The sequence below is a fragment of the Tasmannia lanceolata genome, unplaced genomic scaffold, assembly GCF_043159265.1.
Source record: "Tasmannia lanceolata isolate RefF3 unplaced genomic scaffold, GAP_Taslan_0.1 ptg000008l, whole genome shotgun sequence".
In the NCBI taxonomy this organism is placed as follows: domain Eukaryota; kingdom Viridiplantae; phylum Streptophyta; class Magnoliopsida; order Canellales; family Winteraceae; genus Tasmannia; species Tasmannia lanceolata.
The window spans coordinates 33830845-33838372 of NW_027518685.1; the positions used below are offsets into that span (position 1 = coordinate 33830845).

The 7528-nt window shown below is 42.2% G+C and overlaps 1 pseudogene; it reads right to left on the reverse strand.

The window, feature by feature from the left end:
- Positions 1 to 373: 373 nt before the first annotated feature.
- On the reverse strand, positions 374 to 1356 carry LOC143885252 (EIN3-binding F-box protein 1 pseudogene; annotated as a pseudogene).
- Positions 1357 to 7528: the final 6172 nt, after the last annotated feature.

Here is a 7528-nt window from a genome sequence, read left to right on the forward strand (position 1 = left end):
CTTGATTTTTATTGCAAAAAGGGGGGCTCGGGCAAGTGAACCCCAAGTGAAAACATGACATATATTTTCTATCTTCCATGGACAGCCACCTCATCCCCTGATTCACTCCCTTCTCCTAAAAGGAAAAATGATATACTCTACCTCCTATCCATTTGGACAGCCCTCACCTATGTATTTATCATTACTCTCTTATTTCTACAAGATATCTAAGGCAGGGACCCACCACATCTCTAATTTTTCGGCCCTACATGATGACATGCATGCAAATGGGCACTTTCAGGTTATTTTTCATTTTGGTGTGATTCTTCAGAAATTTGGGCTTCGATTCTTGGATTTTCACTGTCAGGGCACAGTTTCAGGGTTCAAGAATTGATTTCGGGACTTCGACTCAACTTTGGGACTATGTTCAATTTCAAAAATTTATTCGATTTCGCGGAAAAGGGGCCGGTCAAAATGGGGTGTCTACAGATGGAAACAGATTGTAGATTTGGGCCACCGGCGCCAATAGACTACAGACCTTCATTCCCAATCTTTGAGCAAGATTCTATTGATATATCAGTCAAATTCGGACACTTCTCCGCAATAGCAAGCAAAACCTTATCAGATATCGAAGGACATCCGCATAGGTCAAACTTCTCTAACAAAGGGCACCCATTTGCGATTTCTGATAGACCTTCATCGCTGATAGAAGCAACATTCCACAGTGAAATGGACACCCACGAGCGATTGCAGAAAGACCAAAATTGGTGACTCCTCGAGTGGAATTGCTTCCTCTGATGAGAAGATTTCCCAATCCACCAAGGCTACAAGTGCCAACAGCAATAGCAGCAAGTCTCATATCTGTTGCTTTCTTCCCTTCCAAGCACCTAGTAAGATACCCATCATTCTCAAATTCTTGTTTTTCATTCCCCAAGGCAGAATTGATCTCTTCAATGGCAGTAAAATCCTGCTTCAAAGAAAGAGTTGGTTTTTCGCTACAGATTTCAGCCCTGCGAAGGCTGTATTGACGCAAAAGCCAACGGTTGGAAACACAGGCACAAGCATTTCTCTCTTGGCCTCCAGGCAAGCATTTGAAAATCTCAAAGAGGCATTCATCTGGAAGAACTTCAATGGAGCATTGTTTCTCTTGCTCAACCCTTTCTCGAAAAACAAATGGGGCACGGATGCGGGATTTCTTGCGAGGAGGGCAGTAAACATCAACGCGAGGACTGAGAGACAAAATGATGCTTGAATCTTTGATATTTGAGTATAATGCACCAGCAGGGAGGAGATCCTCATCACCACCATAGTTGACGAGCATAGATATGTATAAAGATGAAGAAAAGCCTTGGATTCGAAACAGTAAAGATCCTCAACAAAAAAAAAACCCTCGTCCGAGAGCAAAAATAGTGAGAAGGAACAAAACCGATATTAGATTCAAAACTTACCGGAGCTTCGGCAATCCCACCGGAAAAGGTTGATCGGAGAAGAAGAGTACTGGTTAGGGTTAGAATTTGGGGAAAAAAATGAGATCTGTTCTCCCTCTCTCTCTCTCTGCAGATCGGAAGAAAGAGATGCGATGGCTAGCCGGAGAAGAAGAAGCTGAAGAAGAGCCGGCAAATAGCCGGAGCTTGACCGGAGCTATGCCGAAATCCGGCATATTTGATCGGAGACAGCCAGAATCAAAGCATGATCGGAGTCGGAGAAGACAATCGAAAAAAATAAAGTTTCAAGTGAAGAAACAAAAGAGAGAAGAACAGATCTGTAAGGAAAATAGAGAAGGTATATCAATCAAAATTTTACCAGAGCATGATCGGAGTCGCGGAGTTGCCGAAACTTGCAGAGGTTACCGGAGAAGAAGATGTAAACAAGAAAATCCCATTTTCCCCTCTTTCTCTCTGCCCATTTTTTTCCTTTTCTTCTCTCTGAAGCTTATATCCCTGATCGGAGCTTTGTCGGAGAATGGAGATCGGAGAAGATGAAGAAACGCTTAGGGTTTCGGCGAATTTGGGGATTTCTCTCCTCTCTCTAATTTCTGGAAAAAATGAGATCTCCCTACAAATGAGCTTTTTTACATTTTTTTATAAGAATAGAGGGGAGTGATATTGGCACTGCCATTTTGATGAGCGCGCGATTTTGCGCGAAAATTGATAGGCGCACGACCGTATCGTGTCCTATCTGGATTTCGTTCGTCTCTCTCCAGGATAATTCACCCCCCCTTTCTGGTTTACACTACGGACATTCTCCCATCTCGTTCGCTAGGCAAACGCGCTCGAAATTCGACGAAATTTTGCAGGGACCTTGCTGGGACCCTAACCTACCTTGGGATGAAATTTGGAGTTTTAAAACATTGGTTTGGTTAGGCTTTGCTCAAACATGGGAGGTTTAGGGTACGGTCAAAATGGGGTGTCTACAGATGCCCCTCTTTGGCAGAGCGTGCTTGTCGCGCGAATGTCAAAGCTGAACAGACAATCCATTTTGGCCGACCCGAAAAAGAAAGCAAATCAAATTTTGATTTTTGTTTTTGAAAAATGATATTCACAAAGATAACACGGTGAAATAACCTTTCACCGGACTCTGACTCTGCAAACGCTGGTGAGATAGCCTCTCTCCAACTCGTAACTCAACAATTGATATATGGGCGAGATAGCCTCTCTTGCAAAACATTAAATGATAGATTTGATTGTAAATGATCTTCAAATTTGGAGAAAAAAAGGATTTGAATGCCGTGTAGAAACGGACTTCAATGCCGCGTGGAAACGGACTTTGAATGCCGCGTGAAAACGGACTTGAATGACTTGAATGCCGTGTGAAAATGGACTTTGAATACCATGTGAAAATGGACTTGGAATGCCGTGTGAAAACGGACTTAAATGACTTGAATGGCGTGTGAAAACGAACTTAGAATCCATGTGAAAATGGACTTGGAATGCCGTGTGAAAACGGACTTGAAGGACTTGAATGCCGTGTGAAAACAGACTTATAATGCCATGTGAAAATGGACTTGGAATGCCGTGTGAAAACGGACTTGAATGACTTGAATGCCGTGTGAAAACGGACTTAGAATGCCATGTGAAAATGGACTTGGAATGCCATGTGAAAAGGGACTTGAATGACTTGAATGCCGTGTGAAAACGGACTTAGAATGCCATGTGAAAATGGACTTGGAATGCCGTGTAAAAACGGACTTGAATGACTTGAATGCAGTGTGAAAACGGACTTAGAATGCCATGTGAAAATGGACTTGAATGCCATGTGAAAACGGACTTGAATGACTTGAATGCCGTGTGAAAACAGACTTAGAATGCCATGTGAAAATGGACTTGAATGACTTGAATGCCGTGTGAAAATGGACTTAGAATGCCATGTGAAAATGGACTTGAAATGCCGTGTGAAAACGGACTTAAATGATTTGAATGCCGTGTGAAAACGGACTTAGAATGCCATGTGAAAATGGACTTAAAATGCCATGTGAAAATGGACTTAAATGATTTGGATGCCATGTGAAAACGAACTTAGAATGCCATGTGAAAATGGACTTGAATGACTTGAATGCCGTGTGAAAACGGACTTAGAATGCCATGTGAAAATGGACTTGGAATGCCATGTGAAAATGGACTTAAATGACTTGAATGCCGTGTAAAAACGGACTTAGAATGCCATGTGAAAATGGACTTGGAATGCCGTGTAAAAACGGACTTGAATGACTTGAATGCCGTGTGAAAACGGACTTAGAATGCCATGTGAAAACGGACTTGGAATGCCGTGTAAAAACGGACTTGAATGACTTGAATGCCGTGTGAAAACGGACTTAGAATGCCATGTGAAAATGGACTTGGAATGCCATGTGAAAATGGACTTAAATGACTTGAATGCCGTGTGAAAACGGACTTAGAATGCCATGTGAAAATGGACTTGGAATGCCGTGTGAAAACGGACTTGAATGACTTGAATGCCGTGTGAAAACGGACTTAGAATGCCATGTGAAAATGGACTTGACTGCGAATGAGTCAGAAGGTCAGAAATTTGCTTGGTTGCGAACGAACCGAAAAGCAAAGGGTTGACTTGACTGCGAAGGAGCCAAAGTCAGGGATACTGGCCTAGTTGCGAATGAACTATGAGACCGGATAATTGACTTGGTTGCGAATGAACCAGAAAGTCAAAAATTTGATTTTAGCTGCGAATGAGCTAAGAATTGGAAGATTAACTTGACTGCGAGTGAGTCAGAGTTAGGGAGATTAGCTTGATTGCGAATGAATCAAGCAATCAGCGAGAAACTTGGCAGCGAATGAGCCGAAGAATCTAAGATTTTGACCCGGTTGCGAATGAACCAAAAAGGCCGAAATGATGACTTGGTTGCGAACGAACCGAAGTCAAAGAGATTAACTTGACTGCGAATGAGTCAAGAAATTAGAAAATAGACCTGACTGCGAATGAGTCGGAAGCCTAAGATTTTGGCTTGGTTGTGAATGAACCAAAAGGCCGAGATGATGACTTGGTTGCGAATGAACCAGAAAGGTAATAACCTGACAAAGTCAGAAGTTAAAGGATTAATCCGGTCACAGATTAACTGAAAAACTTGACTGCGAAAGTCAAAAAGCTCAAAGATCGACTCGATTGCGAATGAACCAGAAAGTCGAGGATTGACCCGGTAGCGAATGAACCGAAAAGGTTGAAATGATGACTTGGTTGCGAATGAACTAAAAATATAATAACCTGACAGAATCAGAAGTTGAAGGATTAACTCGGTTACAGATTAACCAAAAAGTCGGGGATAGAAGCTTGACTGCGAATGAGTCAAATACTAAAGGATTGACTTGGTTACAGACTAACCAGAAAGCTCGAGGATAGAAGCTTGACTGCGAATGAGTCAAATACTAAAGGATCAACTTGGTTACGAATGAACCGAAAAGTCAGGGATATGAGCGAGACTGCGAATGAGTCAAAGGCTCAATGAAATGGTGAGATAAAACTCTCAATGGGATAATGAGACAGACTCTCGATGGTACGATGAAACAAATTCTCAAAAGATTGACCTGGTTGAGAATGAACTGAAAGGTCGAAGATATGAGCTAGACTGCGAATGTATCAAAGACTTAGAGGATCGACTTGGTTGCGAATGAACTGAAAAGTCGAAGATACGAGCTGGACTGCGAATGAGTCAAAGGTTCAGAGGATCGACCTGGTTGCGAATGAACCGAAAGGTCGAGGATACCTTGATCAAGCCGAAGTCTACATGAGACAGTACGGGAATCAAGGGTATGACGGGCCTGTGAAAAGGCTTTCACCAAAATAACAGTTAGATGGACCTGTGGAAAGGCTGATCTCCATACTAACTGTTAGGAGGTAGCAAACAATAATTTTGCTTCTGGATGTGAAAATTTTGATTGATTCCACAGAGAGATTGATTGTCTCTTGCCGAGAACAATTGGAGTGTGAGTTCCTTCCTGAGAATTGGACTCAGATAACTTGCAGGGATTTGGACATTAGCCCTTCTTTGACAGGTGAAAAGCATTATGCTGAGGTTTGAAGGTTGTGGGAGCAAATTCTAGACTCCGTAGGGGAAATTGATATTCTTTGAAAGTTGACTCTTTTAGAAAGAGGGCTTATTTGAGGAGTTTAGCGATTCGGCTTTAGATGTGCTCGCATATTGTAGACACCCCCATTTTGCTCCGCTTTAATCAACAAAGAAGTTAGTGTTTTGCTATCGGTTTTCTACCATTTTCCATTCCCGTGTCTGTCCCTCATGCTTTCTCGATCTTTTCAATCATTTCCGCCATGTTTCGCATTTTTCCGCTAAGTGTTGAGAGGGGTTATTCGCAGGAATCCAAGCAAGAGAGAATTTGGACCCACTGGGTGGCCGCGCATTGAGCATTTCGATTAGATTTGGATCAAGCAAGTGTGAACTGTGTTGTTTTCATAACGGGCATAGCGCATTTCGGCCAATGGACATTGCAGTCCGGTTTGGATTATCTGATGGAAAAGGTTTAAGAGGGCGCGGCCAATTTGCTTTGTGGTCCATTAATGGGAAGTTCTCGATTATTATAAGGAAATGAGTTAGGGGGAGCTACCAATCCACATCTATTTCGACATTCGCATGGCTCGGATCAGCCCATGGAATGGTCTTGATCACCCAACGAAATAGGCATACAGGTACCTTTTAAAATATATATATATATATATATATATATATATATATATATATATATATATATATTAAAGGAGTGTACTGCCACACCAAGGCATGATCCTAACCATCTAATGAATGGGAAAGAGTCTCGACCGTCCAATCTTCTTACCCTCATCTTGGTTATAAGGTCATGAGTAATCTTCTTAATTTTGGCAAGTTTCTTTCTCTCTTTTCCATGAGTAGCCCTCAAGTTTCCCAACGTGGGGGAGTGTGACAGTGCATACATTTCTATCCCATCTTATTTTCCAAAACCGTCTACCATGGGCCGAATGTTTACCATAAATTTAATTTTTTTTGAAAAAAAGGTGCATATGTTACTTCATTAGTAGTCTTCTTCAAGACTCTCTAAAATTTAAAATTGCCAACCCACTTACACGTTTTTGGCTTGTTTCTAAAAAAGAAAAAAAGAAAAAAAAAAGAATGTTGCCAAGGAATGTCGTTGTTACTCTATTCATGTTACATACGTTTGGTAGGAAGCCTCCATTATGGCATGGCCAAAGATATGGAATCAATCTCTCGGCTAGGCAATGGAAATCTCTTTAATTTAGTAATTAGTGCAAGCTATCACTTAGAAACAGGACATGAGCTCGATACTCTGTTTTTTGGAGAAGATCGAGGAGTACCAGCCCTCTTCCCCATTCGTATGTTCTTCTCTTCCACAGCAGCCATATCCACCTCTCTCAGCCATCTTCACTTCTCCCTCTGTCATTTCTTATCTTCCCCACTCTCTCTCGGCAGCAGTTCTGTGAGAAGGAAAAGAAAAAAAGAAGGCAACAGAGGATTTCTCGTTCATTCCCTCTCCCCTCTCTCACTCTGTTTTCACTAATCTCCTCTCACCCTCTGTTTCGTTAACTCCTCACTCTCCCTCTGTTTTCTGTTTTCAAATACTCACTCACACTCTATCTCTCTCTCTCCCTCTCTCTATATTCCTCCCCATCTCTCTCACAAACTCTCTATATCCCACACTCTCTCTCACTCCCTATCACCCTCTGTTTTACCTCCACCCTCTCTAACTCTCAATCTATCTCTCACCAGCCGACGCTCTCTCTCTCTCTCTCTCAATCATTATGTTCCTCACGCCCTCCCTCTCTATCCCTCTGTGTATCTCACTTACTTATTCTCCCTCTTTCTCTGTCTCTCTCGGCCTCTCAACCTCTTGGCCTTTCAATCTCTCTGTGTCTCTCTCGGCCTTTTTTTTTTACTATCACTTTCTCATACTCATACTCTTACTCTCTCTCTCTCTCTCTCTCTCTCTCTCTCTCTCTCTCACACACACACACACACACACACACACACACACTCTCTATCTCACTCATTCTATCTTACTCTCACATCCTTCTATCTTCCTCTCTCAAAGTC